Raw genomic sequence first — 17,488 nt, 5'->3', positions numbered from 1 at the left:
TTGAATGCTAGTTATGTAATAATTTCTTGTATAACTTTCATGATAAGCTGCTGCTGCTGCTGCTGCTAAGTCACTTCAGTCGTGTCCGACTCTGTGCGACCCCATAGACGGCAGCCCACCAGGCTCCCCCATCCCTGGGATTCTCCAGGCAAGAACACTGGAGTGGGTTGCCATTTCCTTCTCCAATGCATGAAAGTGAAAAGTGAAAGTGAAGTTGCTCAGTCATGTCCGACTCTTCTCGACCCCATGGACTGCAGCCTACCAGGCTCCTCCGTCCATGGGATTTGCCAGGCAGGAGTACTGGAGTGGGGTGCCATTGCCTTCTCCAATGTATATATTATATATACATATATATTTTCTCCTGTGCCAGCATATATTTTTTATTGGATTAAAGAGGGGAACAATTCTTTTATTTATTTAAAATTTTTATGCTGGAGCTCTGGTTGCAACTGTCTCCTAGTTTTTCCTACTATTTGTTTATTTTGAAGCTGTTATCAGAACTGTAAAAATAAAAGGTCCCTTTAGGTCATCTGTGATCTAACCCCTTACTGTACAGTTGTGAAAACTGAGGCCCAGGCCCTCTTCCAGCAGAGAGGTTAAGGTGATCCTGCTGGTCATAGCCAAGAGAGAGCTAGAGCAGATGGGTCTTGCTTCTCAGCCTGAGACTTGTTTCCCTGCTATAGCACAGTAATATTTACAGACATTTAACATAACACACATACATGTTTATATAAAAAGAAATATTTGTGTTTTGCTTACATTCTGTTACAGAAAGGTAGAGAAATTGAAGTATAAATTTCCCTCTTGAATATCTCTGAAATGTGCATCTTTATGAATATTCTTCATTGGTTGAAGACACTATTGCTAGGGAGGTACAAGATGTGTCCCTTTTCTTGAGCAGCCTTGCTCATGCTGTGCCAAGCAGACAGAGTACAAGTGCTGGTTAATAATTTATAGTATGCATTCATCTCCATTTCTCTTCGACTCAAATATTAATTCTCCATTGATCCTCATTATTTCCTTTTTGCCTGGGCAATATACAATGTGCAGAGAGTTTGATGAAAGGGTTATTTCCTAGGCTCATCGTGGCCCCCTGTGCTCTGCCAGTAATTTACTGACTTTATTTACTCGTGGTGATGAGCACACCATATAGGAGATGCCAGCTGCTCAGATTGTCTGGGGTGCCTTTTTTCTAGGGCAGGACAATGTAAAAAGCACAGCTGTTTTTCTAATTTAGTATGTGCAGCATGTGCCTGCATTTTTATTACATTTTTAATGGAACAATGCAGGTGAATATGGAATATAAAGAATCTCAGCCCGATTTCTATTAATAAATTGAATTTGTTTAAAAATATCTTTGGAGGGTTTGTGTATGAATTCTGAAAAACAACAGGCTCTGGAAGATGGGGCATAAAAGATTTGATTACTTAGAAATTGTATAGTTGAATAATTTGTATAATTTTTGTACATATAAATATACTTAATACATGCATAATTATGTATTTGCATAATTTGTATAATTTTTCTTAAGTTATAATCTTAAGAGATAGAAGAAATTTAATATGTAAACCATCCTTTACTATATATATTAAAGGAGAGAACCTACTTACATTTTGACTTATAAAAAGGATGTCAAACAGTGACTCATTTTTATTTACTATCAAATGCATTCTTGAATTTTTATTTGTCTGAGGATATCTCTTTTTTTCAAAATGTGAGCATATTGCCTATACTGTGAAGCCAGGAGGGTGACCTAATTAAGGAGGAACAATCGCTTTTCCTGCTTCCTCATTCGGTCACTTTTTCATTTCTTTTCTGTCCCTTTGTTCCATGAAGGGGACTGAGTGCATTGCTGTTCAGACCACAAGACCTCACCAGCTAGCTCCTTTCACCCCTTCTCTTTCTGACTTTCATGTATATCTTCCTCTTTTTTTTTTTAGAAAAAAATAGAAACATTTCTGCTTTTATCTTCTCTCACTACCTCTTTAAATCTTCTGTTAATTTAAATGAACTCGAGAATTGCAAGAACTCTTGGCACAGCCAAGTTTGTGGGCTGAATGGCTTGCCCATTACATACCCTTCGTTTCTCATGGATGATGAGCCAATGAACTGTGGAGTACTTGGTGCTCATAATATACTGTAAGGGTGATGGATTCATACGAAATTGTCCCTACTCATCTGGCGGCCCAGTTTTTCCGGGAACTCAGTGAGATAGACCTTCTCTTTGAACAGTCAGTCATTTATGCAATTCCTACATATTGGGGAGGGGGGCAGGGAAGTCTTAGTAACTGTGTTCTACTCTTGAAAATTGTAGCTATATTTCTTGGCAAGTTACCACTTTAATGTATCAATCCTTTACTTATATATGCATCCATCAGGATCTAGCAAGGAAATCAGAAACTACTTCTAAGTATTTAAAGAGAAGAAATTCAATACAGAAATTGTTTACACGGGAGAAACTTGGAGCAAAACAGGTTTATTAATGAGACAGAAGTGAATGAGGCTGAGTTTATTAACGAGACAGAAGTGAAGGAGGCTGAGTTATAGGTATGCCTGAGAAACCAGGGTCACCTAGCAGAGGCTGGAACCATGAGAGCCCTGTCCAGCAAGAGCTGAAGCCAGAGAGGAGACCCATCAGTCACTTGAGAAGTTGTCCAAGTTAGGGGAGCTGTGGCCTCAGGTTTCCCCTACTCCCCATCTCCTCCATGATCTCATGCCAGTACCTCCCACTAGCCAGTCGCTAAGGGCAGCCAGTAACACTGGAGCTCAGGGAAAGCAAACTGTGGAGATAAACCCCTCTTTGCTTGCAATACAGATCAGAGTAGGATAGAGGCTGGGTAACACAGGGAAGGGAGAGAAGAAAGCATCATATAGTGAATAATCTCAGGACTCCCTCTTGAGGGTCACCATCTGACCCTAACTGAATTCTCTTGAACCTCAATAGTGGGAAAAAAAAAAACCTTCATGAAGGTTTACGAATCCAAGGGGGCAGGGATCATAGAATCTGAAAGTTATCTAGAGCCTGTCTGTGATTCTTGGAGAACCTACTTAAGCTCCCTTCTTCTTTGGGACTTTCTATTTATCTTTCTCTTCCCTCCCACACCCACCACTACTTCCTTGCTTAAACTTTCCCTGTGGTCACTAGTCAGAATTATATAGGTTTTCTGGGGAAAACCTCAACTCTTCTTCAGCTGGCTGACAGTTTTGGTTTGGGGTTAGAATAATTAAGTTAAGGGTAGTGTCTGCAGAAGAGTTGCTCAAGTTTCAGAGGTGGGATCAGGCCTTTGAACATCTGCACAGGAAATGATCCCTGACTGCTATGGTAGGTTTTTGTTCCATGTGTCACCACATGTTGCCAAATATTTGAATTATTTGGTTCATGTCTTTGCAAATCTAAATATAGATTTCTTTCTTTCTTTCTTTCTTTTTTGGCTGTACCATGTGACTTGTGGGCTCTTATTTCCCCAGTCAGAGATCAAACCTGGTACCCGGCAGTGAGAGCGTACAGTCCCAACCACTGGACCTCCAGGGAATTCCCTAGATTTCTTGAGGAAAAAACTTTGTCCTGTAGAATTTTACATCTCATAACATAGTGCTACTCAAATATTAGGTTTTGCAATGTTTTTGATTGAAAGGTGACCGTCCCTAGATGGGGAAAGATAAGCTCTACTGTCTGCTGTTTTGGTTAAGTTACATAATCTTTAAGCCTCATGTTAAGGCTTTTAAAGATAAAAGTTTAAATTACATCACAAGCAATTTGAGGGCAAGGCCAATATCTTGCAATATCTTTTATGTATAGCGTCTAGCACATTGTCTTGCAGAAATAAGATGCTCAATACATGTTTAATAAAGAAAGATCTGATTGAAAAATCAAAACTAAGATTGGCCAATCTGCAATGTGAATAAGCTTTTAATGTTTACACTATTTAAAGTTTTTTATTTCTTTGTATTAAGTTTAGTTTTAAGAAAAAATGTTAGAAATCTAGTTATCAAGGATTGAAAACTCAAATTCCTATCACAGATCAAGTAAGTAATGAGAATTGAACCTGTTTAAGACAAAAGAGAATAGTGGGGATTGTGGAAGTGGTGATTATTTTTTAGTACTTAGTTATTTATTGGGCTATGCCAGGTCTTAGTTGCAGCATGTGGGATCTAGTTCCCTGACCAGGGATTGAACCCATGGTTCCTGCGTTGGGAGCTCAGAGTTTTATCCACTGGACACACCAAGAAGTGGGGATTACTGGAGATTTTTAAGTGACTACTCTAATGTGGGCAGCTGATGTTCTGTCCTGGCCAGTTGTCAAATGGAAGAGTGGCAGCAGTATTGTCAGAACTTCTGAATATGTATGTGAAATTTCTATAGCCGTGTTTGTGGTTATATTAGCCAGTTAGAGGATTCTGCCAAAAACAATGCCTACATCAAAAAAAGAGCTCATTGTAGACTTCCAGGTGTTCATAAGTTACCTTTCTAAGATTGCTTTGGCAATTGTCTCATGATTTTGGAGCTCTAACTGCCTCTGGCTTCCTTTGCAATTTTAACTGGAATACTTTATCAGCGCAACTTTCTGTGGTATTCAGTTTAGTTGCAGAGGTACTACAAAACAGGAAAGAATGCTGCTAGTTATTGCTGAACTTTGACTTTCTAGGTTATGTTCTACAGCAAACCTTTAAAAAAATACATGAGTGATAACAAATTTTCAACCAACCAACAAATGATACAAAACATGTCCACAAAGGTTAGAGACCACAAAGGTTATGTTCAGATGTGGTCAGCTCGGAGAAGGGCAGCACGCTGTTGATGAGGCTAGGCTTATGAGTCCTTGTGGCCAAACGACAAGTTAGTTTCACACACAAAACCCCTCTGTGTACCAGCAGAGAGCAGTGGTTCAAACAGGGCCACTTGAGTTTCATAAGATCAACTCCAATCTGCAGTTGATTTGATGTTGAGGGGAGCTAATAAAGGTAATAAATGAGTCATTTTCCAACATGATATAACTAGAATTGGTTCTTGGCCCAGAGAGATGTGAGTCAGTTTAGTCCTGATTCAGTTCCCAGTCTGATGCACAGTGACTCACTTCCCTATGTGATGTCATGTTTGTTCCTTGTAAGATTTGACCTCCTCTTTGTTTTGTTGTATTAGGGTTAGCATTTTTTTTTTAATAGAAGAAAATGAGAATATTGTAGAATAAGATGAAATACTCCAAGGAATACTGAATCAGACAAATAAAGAAAGCCTTGATTTTCTCACGATGAGCCTGAAGGAGTAATTAAGCTTTAAATGTCTATATTGTTGTTCCCATCTATTAGGATTGTTCATTTCCAAACAGCCTAGCTATTCGCCAACATTTGATTAAAAACATTTTGCATGCAAAAGAAGGAAAATTGGTATAACATCGCTTCAATTATTTGGTAGATGTATTTATACAAGGCAGCTGCATCTGAAAAAAGTTAACAGTAGATGGTCAGATGACAGAGGACAATGGATTGATCTTTCCAGAAAGATACATTAATTTATATACAGAAAGTAAACCGAAAATGGCACATTTGTTGTAGAATCCATGAGCATTTCCAGAATGTGTAGAATTTTAAAAAGGGCTTTTTATGCTTATGTCAATTGTGAATGAAATTTAGTATTTGTATCTTATGTTGGGAGTCAATTTTGAAAGTGAAAGAGAAAAGCAACTGATGCATCTCAGATACCATAGACTGAAATGAACCAACTTTGGTCTTTTCCTCAAGGAAGACCAAAAGCTCACCCTTGGCAGAAAACTATACTGATAAAGTCAAAGCAGTATAAGTTAAAGTTGTTTCAACGAGAAGCAAAAGTAATCCCTTTTGGCTAACTTAAGCTAAAAAAGAGGAAATTCTAGATGATGGCTGAATCAAAGGAGCTGCCATATAACCAAGCCTCAGAGCACTCTGGGGGTCCTCAGGCAAGTTACTTCTGGATGTGCTAGGGCTCTGTCAACTTGCAGCTCTGCTCCAACAGCCTTCTGTACCCTGTTCTCATTGTTCATGTTTGACATGCCCAGAAGAATAATCCATTAATTGGCCCACCTTGGTAGGTGTATCTCCCCTTGGATGAATCATCTCTGACAGAGGAGCAAGCTGCATAATTCTCATTGGGAGAATTGTTATGAGCTGGCAGTCATCCCAACTTGTGTCTGCTACAGAGACCATATGGTTTTTTCTCCTACTTCTTTCCCCTACAGCCCCAGTCATAACAATGTTTTTTTTTTTTTTAAATCTGTCCTGTAGATGAGTGCTTCTCAAAGTTTTATGTTCATATGATCACCTGGGAGTTTAGTTAAAGCACAGATTCTGATGCAGCAGAACTGGGGTACTACCTGAGATTCTGCATTTAGAGTCAGCTCCCAGGTGATTCCGGTCTGTGGACCGCATTTGCAGTAGCAAGGGTATTTTGGCTGCCTAAGTAATACCCATTCTCTCCTCTCATTTTCCTAGTGGCTCAGAGGTCTTTATCCAAGTATTCAGGTCCACCCCTATACTGTGCGTGTGTGTAGGGAAAGAAGGACATACTGTTAGCTCTAGTGGTGGGTACCAATTGGCCTAAGTCAATCAATTATTCAATATTATTTCCATGTCCTAGAATCTAGAAGAGTGGCTAGTGAGTAGTAGGTACTCAACATTTATTAAATGAACACATGCATTGATGTGAGCATAGATATATGACATGAATTTATCCAGTTAAGATGAATTTCAGGACACTGGGTTGGAATGCTCAACTGCAAGCCCCTCTCACCACTGGATGTGAATGCTCATGAGTTGACAGTGACTGGCAGCCTTCCCACAACTGTTAGGGAGTCAGTCTTGCAATGAGGCTGACACTAGAGAAGGCAGAGCAGAGACAGACAGAAATAGGCCACTGATAACACATTGAAACACTGGGTTAACTACTCTGTGTCTACTCCAACAGTCATTTGAATCAAAAATCCCCTTAACTTTTAAAGCCAATTTCAGTTAGATTTTCTGCTACCACTTGAGTCCTAACTAACAATGAAGGGGGAGATGTCTTATTCCATTCCTAGGAAGTCCCATTCTGATGTAATGTGGATGCCTTTATGGGTCACCATGGTCAGAAAGCATTTCATAACATCCAGTGGTGTGATTTAGAAAGACTTTCTTTGGAGGTTTGCTGAGGAAGTGTCCACAGGGACAGCAGAAGTCTGTGATCTCAGCCTCTCATCCATCAGCTGGATGTGGAAGGTTTATGTTCTCGACCCAGAGCCCTACTTCCATATTGCTTTCCAGATAGAGTGAGAGAATGACTTATCAGTGGGGGTACAAACAGATTCAGGGACACTAAGCAACCTGAGTTAGGTGTTGAATATTTTGCAGCTCTGGATCTTTGAGGCCTGATGGAGGCCTGTAGTTTACCTGACTAGGGATGGGGAAGAAGCCATCAGTCCTGTGAGTTCGGGGCAGTCCATCCCGTGGGAGAAGGAGGAGGCCCCTGCTGTAGTTAGGCTGCCTAAAGTAACCTTCCAGAGTTATTTCTAGACAATTTTGCTTGTCACACATACTAACCTTAACTCCTGACCTGGCCAGTCATTTAAAATCCTTCACATGCTTCACCAGTCAGTTCAGGGTAAAGTCCAATGAGTTTGTTTTCCAAGACAGTCACCATCTGGCCTAACCTAACTCTTCAGTCTTTTTTTAAATTTATTTTTGGCTATGCTGGGTCCTTGTTGCTGCTCAGGCTTTCTCTAGCTGCAGTGCATGGGTTTCTCATTGCCTAGCACATGGTCTCAGCAGTTGTGGTTCGTGGTCTTAGTTGTCCTGTGGCCCACGGGATCTTCCTGTACCCGGTATGCAACCCATGTCCCCAGCATTGGCAGGCGGATTCTTAACCACTGGACCACCAGAGAAGTCCTTCCATCTTTCTTTTGTCACTTTCACATTATATCATAAACTCCAAGTGTACCAGACGACCTTCTTCACTCCTAACATTTCCTGTCTCCTCGCTTCTCTGTGCCGGGAAGACTTGTGCGCTATGCCTCTTCCTGGAATGCATATTGCTGTGCAGTCTGCCCACTAAATTTCCTCCTCATCAAAGCTTGCTCATCCTTTAAAGTTTCAGCTCAACTACTCCTCTCTCTGGGAAACATTCCCAGATCTTTAATCCACATACCCAGCATAATTAATCATCGCTGCCTTCGCGTTCCCACAGCATTCGGCGCACACTGTAGCTTATCACCTTGTTAAGCAACATAGCAGTGGCCTCCCCTAGATTATGAGTTTCCTGAGCACCAAGAGTTTGTTCTTATTTGTTCTTATAGCTTAAGCCCTACTGGGCTTCTGTCCATGGGATGGATCCTGCTGGCCCCACTGTGGGATACTGCCTTTTATTCTCCTTTTATTCTGCCCTTTATTCTCATTAGGGAGCTGCCTTATGGCTAAAGTTTACTAAGTTGTACAGGCCTCTCCCTGGTGATAAGAGAATCTAAAGATGGACGAGGTGCAGCCTGTTAAAATGTTGGAATTTGTAACCAAGCCTGAAGAGGGCTAAACAAGTTTGGAAGGGGACAAAATTAGGAAGAGATGAAGCTTAATCTTTCAGAAAAACTTCTCACATGGTCAGTGGGACCTGGGAGAATAGCCATTGACACAGAAGAAGATAAGACGATCTAGTGTAGAAAAGGAACACTGTAATAATTTTTTTTTTAAGTAATTATCCCTTTGACTGCGCTGGGTCTTCAGTTGCAACATAGGGATCTTTAGCTGCAGCATGTGGGATCTAGTTCCCTGACCAGGCATCAAACCCAGGTCCCCTGCATCCAGAGTGAGAGTCTTAGCCACCGGACCACCAGGGATGTCCCCAGGAACAGTACAATAGTTTTTAAAAATTAAGATTTCCCTTTCTCTGACCTTTTCTTGATATGATTGTGTTGATGTTAATGTTATTACTGAAACTTAATCCCCAGGTATCAGGATATACTCCAAACAGCTGTGAATGTGGCCATTCACTGATTTGCCCCCACCACTTGGACATACAGGGGTAGGGCTTTCTGTTTCCACAGTCATGGAGCCTGGGTTGTTCCAGTTAAAGTACCAATGACAGGCACTTAAATTAGACCATACAGAGTGAAGGAAAATCATTGGCCCTTTCATTTTCATCAGGTCAACACACTTTAAAGGTTTGTAGTTATACACTTCGACCTCTATGGGTTTCTAGAACAACAATGTACCGTCCAGAACGATAAGACCCAGCAGGTGATGTGGCTTTTCTGAAAGTTTATTCAGTCACCTCAGGACACACCTAAAGGTAGGGCTGATGCCAAAGTACACAGGCCACTGGGTGTGAGCCTGCCGGGAGCAGAGACTGGGAGGACTAATGGAGCTGTTGGCATGGTGACAGACTGCAGGTCTGGTCTGGCCTGCATGACAGCTGCTCATGTTCCCAGGACCAGAGCCAGCTGGTGGCTCACGGCAGTGGTTTCTGGGTCCTGGCTCCATCCCAAGACCAGCCCAAGCTCCTTAGCCCTGACCTGGCTGTGGCTTTGTTCTGTCTCCAAACTGTGGTTCCGCCCCCCTGAGCCAGAAGGTGAAGGCAGGCCTTTGCTCCCTAAACCATGCCCTTCTCCCGGCTGGACATACAGCCTGCTCTGGGCAGGCCTGGGGGCCAGAGGAAAGGGCCAGGCCTTTGAGGTTAAACATGGTCAGTCTAAGAACTTTTATATAGTGCTTTCGCCCCCTCTGAAGTGGTCTCAGTGTACACTTCTGTGGTGCTGCCTGTGCATTGGGCCCCAAGAGTGGGTAGAGATCACAAGGGATGGAGCAAAAGTTGGCAGCATATTATCCTAACCTTGGAACATTCAGAAGGCAGCTCAAAAACTGGACTTCACAACTGGCCTTGTTTCCACAAGAAGTGTCACTTCAGCTCAGGGTCTCCTAAAGTGAAGTCAGGAATATCACAACATTCTCAAAATAAGATGGATTTTAATCTCTATCAGAACATTTCACAAACACTCCAAAGAAAAACCTCCACGATTTCAGTCTTTTGCCAAGTGTATCTAAATCATCTCTAGAATGTGTCTGTATCTTTAGTAATCAGAATGGGCGGTCTTGCTATGCAAATCAGCTGCTGGTCCTCCCACAGCCCACTGCCTTCCTAAGCTCCTAAACTCCTCCCCTCCTCTGTGGAGCTCTGAAATACGCCGTTAGAACAGAGTCTTTATTTGCCTGTTCCCCCCTCAGTTTCTGTCTAATTCTCCCAGATTGTGAGAGACACAATAAAGGGGAAAATTTTTTTGTTTTTCAGAGCTTCCCTTTTACAAACTCTTTTTTTAGAAACCGCAACCTCGGATCCCAGCAGAGGTTCCTGGGGGTTTTAAGAACATCAATCAGTTTCGCAGCTGGAGGCCGAGGCTTTCCTCAGGGAAGACTTTTTACATAAAACAGATTGTACTTTGTCCTTGCCAGGGCAGACAAAGGTTTAAATTAAATATGCAGTAAGCTGCATTTGGCTGCTTGCCACAGCCTGGGGGAGGAGGAAGGGAGATCTTGTCTCTTCTCTCCCCTTCTCTCTATGGTAGTTGTTTAACTCCCCCCCCACCCCACCCCACCCCCGCCCAGTGAAAGGAGCCTGGAGTTGAGATGCTGGCTCAGAGTTAGGGTTTTCTGCAAGTTCATTGTGTAACAAGTCACCTAGCCACCTGGGACTTCAGTTTCCTCTTCTGTATAATGAAGATTTGGAGATGATCTGGAAAGGTCTTTTTCATACTGAACCTTCTAGTTCAGGTCAGTTCAGTTCAGTCGCTCAGTAGTGTCTGACACTTTGAAACCCCATGAATTGAAGCACGCCAGGCCTCCCTGTCGATCACCAACTCCCGGAGTTCACCCAAACTCATGTCCCTCAAGTTATCTCCAAATTCTGCCGCCTGGATTTCCAACAAATGCCCCAAGCCTCAGCTAAGAGTAATGCATCTTCACTGGTCCTTGGGTGACTGAGGTGACCAGGCTCCTTTTTCCTTGGATCTAGGAACCAGGAATGTCATATTATAAGAGAAAGGCCCAATAGAACCTGATAAATGGCAACTGACTCTGTCTCTCAGTTTTAGGGAGTAATAGATAGTGATGGGGGTTGTCGTGAATTGAAGAGAAAGACCCTTCAAAAAGGACTGAAAAGAAAAGTGTTAATCGTTCAGTTGTGTCCAACTCTTTGTGACCCAGGGGCTATAGCCCATGAATGAACGCACGGCAAAGGCTAATAGAGTTTTGCCAAGAGAACACAGTGGTCATAGCGAACACCCTCTTCCAACAACACAAGAGAAGACTCTATACATGGACATCACCAGATGGTCAATACTGAAATCAGATTGATTATATTCTTTGCAGCCAAAGATGGAGAAGCTCTATAGTCAGAAAAAACAAGACCGGAAGCTGACTGTGGCTCAGATCATGTACTGCTTATTGCCAAATTCAGACTTAAATAGAAGAAAGTAGGGAAAACCACTAGACCATTCAGGTACAACCTAAATCAAATCCCTTACGATTATACAGTGGAAGTGAGAAATAGATTCAAGGGATTAGATCTGATAGAGTGCCTGAAGAACTATAGAGGTTTGTGACATTGTACAGGAGACAGGGATCAAGACCATCCCCAAGAAAAAGAAATGCAAAAAAGCAAAATGGCTGTCTGAGGAGGCCTTACAAATAGCTGTGAAAAGAAGAGAAGCGAAAAGTAAAGGTGAAAAGGCAAGATATACCCATTTGAATGCAGAGTTCCAAAGAAGAGCAAGGACAGATAAGAAAGCCTTCCTCAGTGATCAATGCAAAGAAATAGAGGAAAACAAAAGAATGGGAAAGACTAGAGATCTCTTCAAAAAAGTTAGAGACACCAAAGGAACATTTCATGCAAAGATGGGCTCAATAAAGGACAGAAATGTTATGGACCTAACAGAAGCAGAAGATATTAAGAAGAGGTGGCAAGAATACACAGAAGAACTGTACAAAAAAGATCTTCATGACTCAGATCTGGATCACTCAGCTAGAGCCAGACATCCTGGAATGCGAAGTCAAGTGGGCCTTAGGAAGCATCACTACGAACAAAGCTAGTGAAAGTGATGGAATTCCAGTTGAGCATTTCAAGTCCTAAAAGATGATGCTGTGAAAGTGCTGTATTCAATATGTCAGCAAATTTGGAAAACTCATTGGTGGCCACAGGACTGGAAAAAGTCAGTTTTCATTTCAATCCCAAAGAAAGGCAAAGCCAAAGAATGCTAAACTACCGCATGATTGCTCTCATCTCACACGCTAGTAAAGTAATGCTCAAAATTCTCTGAGCCAGGCTTCAACAGTACATGAACTGTGAACTTGCAGATGTTCAAGCTGGATTTAGAAAAGGCAGAGGAACCAGAGATCAAATTGCCAGGATCCACTGGATCATGGAAAAAGCAAGAGAGTTCCAGAAAAACATCTATTTCTGCTTTATTGACTATGCCAAAGCCTTTGACTGTGTGGATCATGACAAACTGTGGAAAATTCTTCAAGAGATGGGAATACCAGACCACCTGACCTGCCTCTTGAGAAATCTGTATGCAGGTCAGGAAGCAACAGTTAGAACTGGACATGGAACAACACACTGGTTCCAAATTGGGAAAGGAATACATCAAGACTGTATATTGTTACCCTGCTTATTTAACTTATATGTAGAGTACATCATGCGAAATGCTGGGCTGGATGAAGCACAAGCTGGAATCAAGATTGCTGGGAGAAATATCAATAACTTCAGATATGCAGATGACACCACCCTTATGGCAGAAAGCGAAGAAGAACTAAAGAACTTCTTGATGAAAGTGAAAGAGGAGAGTGAAAAAGTTGGCTTAAAACTCAACATTCAGAAAACTAAGATCATGGCATCCAGTCCTGTCACTTCATGGCAAATAGAGGGGGAAACAGTGGAAACAGTGACAGACTTTCTTTTTTTGGGCTCCAAAATCACTGCAGATGGTGACTGCAGCCATGAAATTAAAAGATGCTTACTCCTTGGAAAGCTGACCAACCTAGACAGCATATTAAAAAGCAGAGACATTACTTTGCCAACAAAGGTCTATCTAGTCAAAGCTATGGTTTTTCCAGTAGACATGTATGGATGGGAGAGTTGGAGTATAAAGGAAGCTGAGCCCTGAAGAATTGATGCTTTTGAATTGTGGTGTTGGAGAAGACTTGAGAATCCCTTGGACTGCAAGGAGATCCAACCAGTCCATCCTAAAGGAAATCAGTCCTGAATGTTCATTGGAAGGACTGATGCTGAAGCTGAAACTCCAATACTTTGGCCACCTGATGCGAAGAACTGACTTATTTGAAAAGACTCTGATGCTAGGAAAGATTGAAGGCGGGAGGAGAAGTGGACGACACAGGATGAGATGGCTGGATGGTATCACTGACTCAGCGGACATGGGTTTGAGTAAACTCTGGGAGTTGGTGATGGACACGGAAGCCTGTCATTCTGCAGTCCATGGGGTCGCAAAGAGTTGGACATGAGTGAGTGACTGAACTAAACTGGGCTGTAGACCACCAGGCTCCTCTGTCCATGGAATTTTCCAGGTAAGAATATGAGAGTGGGTTGTCTTTCCATTCTCCTGGGGATATTCCCAATCCAGGAATTGAACCCACGTCTCTTGCATTAGCCTCATCCTAACTCACCTCAAACCAATGATTGCCACTTGGGATTGTGAACCACTCAGGCAGCCGGTTCTTTATTTTGATATGAAACTTCTAAACTTTTAAATATTGGCAACTAATTTAAAAAAATCTTGTGGGTCTCACAAAATAGACTAATAGGACTGTGGAGTAAATTCAGCTTGAAGAGGGTCAGTTTGCCAGGTTCATGGACTTTGAGAAGATAAGAATTTCTGTAGTCTCCATGTCACAAGCTGTTCAGAGAATCTGCATTTAAAGTATATTGTAAGCTGCAGAAAATACTATAGATCTGAATGATAGAACTTTAGGTTGTTCAATCATATTTTTTAAATATAGAAAAGTTACACTGGAGGATAAGATTCAGGAAAATAACTTTACCCATATTCAGGCTGCCAATCAATTTTTGGCCTGGGAGTTAATGGTTCTGTTTTTTTTTTATTTGTTAAAAATAATTTCTAATGTCTACTTCCATGTTAAAAAAAATTGGCTTCATGTTTTTGTGGAAAATATTCTGTGTAATGGAAGACATATTCAAACTTCAGAATTGTAATTTGCCTCTGTAATAATGGTAGACTTGTGTGTTGTTATTATTAGCATATTATTAATAAATGAGCATATCATTTTAGTATATAATTGAATATGTTAAGATTTGTATTGTAAAGGTAATATGCTTTTTAGTTTTCTGTCATTTGGATACCTATGTGTTCTATAAACATATAGAACCTATGTGTTCTATAAACACATAGGTTTCCTTTGGAGAAAGAAATGGCAACCCACTCCAGTATTCATGCCTGGAAAATCCCATGGACCGAGGAGCCTGGTGGGCTACATTCCATGGGGTCGCAAAGAGTAGGACACGACTGATCGACTTCTGTGTCTGTGTGTGTGTGTGTTCTATAAAACTGTAACAATTGCAATAATAAGTCTGCTAAAGAGAAGTAAATGAGAGAAGTTTTGTTCTCTTCATGTTAAAGTTAGGCATAGTTTTTTTATCTTGAGAGAGAGAGAATCAAATGCAAATGGGATTTAATCCCTTAGAACATTCACTTAAGTGGCTAAATTAACTTTTTTGCTATTTTCATTGTATAAGAAATGCAAATTTGAATTTGAAGAATGTATTTGAAATACATTCAATTATTCAACTACTATGCAAGTAACATTTGAACAAAGTAATTTATTGGGAAACAAGACAAAATGATTTTTCTTGAAATGCCATAACCTTACTAAGTAAAATAACTGAAGTGGCACCTAAATATAAAGGCATTTCCTTATTCGTGGATAGATAATAATTCTCTTTTCAGTTTTTTTCCTTGATCTTAGTAACCTATTAACATAAGAACTTCATTTTTTTTCATCTAGAGTTTGTACCATTTTCTTACCTTGTATTGAAGCCTTTTATCTTTTTGTCTAATGTATACAGTAGATCTCTTGGATTTGATCCATTAATTTATAGCTTCTGACATAATTTACAAATGTATTTTGTAGTTTGAAGCTTTCACTTTTAGTAAATTGAAGGACACAAGTAAATAGGATTTCTCTCTAAAAGCAGAGTAACATGTGAAATATTTACCCAATGAGATGGCGCAAGTGTAATCAGAATGAACTCTGCCATGCTTAGGAGAAACACCAGCTGTAAACAACTGTCCCAGACTTACTGGTTCTTTTTAACAACAAGTTGCAACTGTGTAATTATTATTGCTGGGATAATTATAGTATAGGGAAGCACTGTAACATTTGGCGGCTGTGCTAGTCTGGATAACTAACCACTAGCTGCCACAATAGACCAACTCTGAAGTCTCAGGGGCTTTACACAACAAAAAGTGTCTTTCTTGTAAACACGAAGTGATGCAGTCAGCAGGGATTTCCTTCCACTCGGAGGCCCCAGGCCCATCATCTTGTGGTGCTGCTATATTAACATGTGGCTTCCAAAGTCACTGCATGAGGGATGGAAAAACAGGAGGCATCCTCCTGGGTCTCACCAATTAATCTTGACCTGGAAGTGGTACCTGATACTTCCGCCCACCTTTCACTGGCCAGAACTAGACACATGGCATTGTTTTGTGAATCTGCAGCCCAAGTACTGATGGTGATTTCTATTTCACATCACACATCTATTTACCTGACGGTGCCTTGAGACCTTTGCTGCTGGCTCATAACCTGACTGTGACTTCTTTGCTTCTATAACTAGACTTATCATACTCTCTCCAGTCTATTTATGGCTCAGATACACAAAAGGAATGATCTGACTGGCTTATTTATCATCATTGTCTTTGTTTAAAGTCATATGAAACGCACTGTCCAGTCTGCAGATGACTACTCTTGATTGTGTGCCAACACCTGTTTTATCCATCTGTGGGAAGGAGTTTGGAAATAAATTGCATAGGATTTTGGAGGCAAAATGAATAAATAAATTTGGTACAATTATTTTGAATAGTGAAAATTTAAAAACATATAACAATGTTTTCATTGTTATTGTTATAATACCACAATAATTGCAAAATCAAAAGTTCTCAAGCTTTTGTAAAGAACTACAGCTTTACGTTTTCCAACCATATTGAAGTAGCTGTTATGTCAATCCATAAACTAAAGTGTATAGAAAAGTAACTTTGTTTTTTTCAATAGCTGAATTTAATTTCTGTTTCATGTCTCTATTCCATCAAGTGAGAGCAACTAAATTTTGTTAAATTTCAGGCCTCCCTGACCTGCCGAGGGTTGCATCTAAGATTCAAGGGGTTTATGTAGCATCGTGGCATTGGAGGGTGCATAATCTTGCCCTCTGTATAAATCCCCCCTAGCTTTCATGAGCTACTAACCATGACAGAGACCACCACTTATCTACAGAATTGATGTTTTTGAACTGTGGTGTTGGAGAAGATTCTTGAGAGTCCCTTGGACTGCAAGGAGATCCAACCAGTCCATCCTAAAGGAAATCAGTCCTGAATATTCACTGGAAAGACTGATACTGAAGCTGAAACTCCATTACTTTGGCCACCTGATGTGAAGAACTGACTCTCTGAAAAGACCCTGATGCTGGGAAAGATTGAGGGCAGGAGGAGAAGGGGACGACAGAGGATGAGATGGTTGGATGGCATCACTGACTCGATGGACATGAGTTTGAGTAAGCTCCGGGAGTTGGTGATGGACAGGGAGGCCTGGTGTGCTGCAGTCCATGGGGTTGCAAAGAGTTGGACATGATTGAGTAACTGAAATGAATTGAACCTGGCTCACGTAGGTCTCTGTGTGCTGCTAACATGCTAATGCTTCCTTACCTGCTATATTATGAGAAGCTCTGTTTCTCGGCTTGTCTTACATTTATGCATTCATTCTACTGCGACAACACCACTTTGTGGCTTTGGGAACTCAGCGGGACTCTGAGGGGACCATGAGCTAAGACATAGCGTGCAGCTTTTTCACCTACTCCTATACGTGCTGAACACAGCTCTCAGGTTTCATCTGCAGAAGGGGCAGAGTCTTCTGCTCTAGAATTCTTAAGCAAAGTTAGGCATTTTATTTGTCCTCCTTCTGACCTCAAGCAGTGGGCTCAGATTAGGATGGGAGTAGATCAGACTTGGGCTTTCCAGGTGGTGCTGGTGGTAAAGAACCCCCCTGCCAATGTGGGAAACGTAGGAGACACAGGTTTGATCCCTAGCTTGGGAAGATCCTCTAGAGGAGGGCATGGCAACCCACTCCAGGATGCTTGTCTGGGAAATCCCATAGACATGGTGGGCTACAGTCCATAGAGTTGCAAAGAGTTGGGCACCATTGAAGCTACGTGACACACACACAGGATCAGATGCAGGGCTCATCTCAGGGGCACACTAGT

The sequence above is a fragment of the Bison bison genome, unplaced genomic scaffold (assembly GCF_000754665.1).
Source record: "Bison bison bison isolate TAMUID 2011002044 unplaced genomic scaffold, Bison_UMD1.0 scf7180017864380, whole genome shotgun sequence".
NCBI classification, from domain to species: Eukaryota; Metazoa; Chordata; class Mammalia; order Artiodactyla; family Bovidae; genus Bison; species Bison bison.
Note: the sequence above shows the minus strand (reverse complement) of the source record.